Source organism: Nelumbo nucifera, chromosome 2 (assembly GCF_055504915.1).
Source record: "Nelumbo nucifera cultivar China Antique chromosome 2, China Antique-T2T, whole genome shotgun sequence".
NCBI lineage: Eukaryota > Viridiplantae > Streptophyta > Magnoliopsida > Proteales > Nelumbonaceae > Nelumbo > Nelumbo nucifera.
In genome coordinates, this window is record NC_142650.1 from 89792957 (window position 1) to 89794365 (window position 1409).

The window sequence follows — 1409 nt, forward strand, 5'->3', positions numbered from 1 at the left end:
ACCCAAAACCGGTCCATTGACACCCTAACATCTCTAATATTATACGATTTTCATATTAAACAAAAATAAATATGATAAATAAGAAAATGCCCAACACCACCGATGACTAATCTCTTCATTTCTTTTAATATTAGATACATTTTAAAAAACAAAAAAAAAAAACGGTAGAATTTTGGTTTTCAAATTTCAGTTTTATGAGACACCACCATAGCCATGGATTGATAGCCAGCTGGCCAACTATGTAGACAATTAGAAGTAAAAAAAATGGCGTCGCCCGGACTCGAACCGGAGACCTTCAGTGTGTTAGACTGACGTGATAACCAACTACACCACGACACCATTGTTTGGTAAAATTTTGCTTCACTATAAACCCATTAAGTTTGCAAATTGTACTTTGCAATCTCAAGATGTCATGAATTCCACAGTTGTGCAAATAATACTTTCGGTGTTGGTTTTCTGAGAGGCAGAAATCTTGATCCTCCGGGAATGATCTTTCTGACTAACTGAGACTATCGTCTTGTTCAGCTTCATCTGCTGTTGCTTTGATTTTGGACTCCTTCGCTAGCTTTCTTTGTTGTTCGTCCATGTAAAATTTTGCAGATCCATAGTGTGTATTAATCCCAAAATTCTGTAACAGTGTATTAATCCCACACTTCATTGGTTTCCCAGAAAAAGACGTTTTTTTTTATATATAAACGAACTAAAATATTTTTATTTAATAATTTATTAAAATGATCAGAAATTAAATTGGATCATATCAGATTCAGATATCTAAATTCGACATCCTTATGGATTTGAATTTGACTTTCCATTTGCGAGATCCGATCAGGTCTTTGGATTGGATTGAATCTAGGATGTATTATCGGATCAGATTCAGATATATCTCAATTTGAATCCTATCTGCTTCATTTGCATCCCTATTTGGTACACTAGCATTTTCCCATTTGTAGAAGAAAGATATTGCTAATTGAAATGTTTTGAATTGATCATACAAATTATTACTTCTATCTAAAATAACTTTTTTCAGGGCAATTCTATCTAAAATGTCAAATATGATGTTTCTTACACATACATTTTTAGTTGAAATGACAATTATATATGACGTGGAAATACATATTTCTCATAAATTTGTATTGAATATTGGTCTTATACGGACCCATATTAGTGTGTATCACACAATATCGGTTGATAAGGTCTCAGAAAAGAAAAGGGAACCAAACTGAATAAGCTGAAATTGAACTAATACACTTCTCCCTTCATGGGTGGATAATTCTTAGCATTTCTTGTGCCTGATCCAATGGCACTTCATTAGATTCAAGCTTCAAAGACATTTGGAACATCCCAACTGATCCCCGTCCCCTGCTAAGGATCTGACTCTTTTAAGCTATTTATTACCTAGGATTGCCTTA

At 33.6% G+C, this 1409-nt stretch overlaps 1 non-coding gene across 1 annotated transcript; it reads right to left on the bottom strand.

Annotated features, from left to right (window-relative positions):
* Positions 1-265: 265 nt before the first annotated feature.
* On the bottom strand, positions 266-339 carry TRNAV-AAC (transfer RNA valine (anticodon AAC)). Its single transcript has one exon. It is a non-coding gene; the product is annotated as a tRNA-Val (tRNA).
* Positions 340-1409: the final 1070 nt, after the last annotated feature.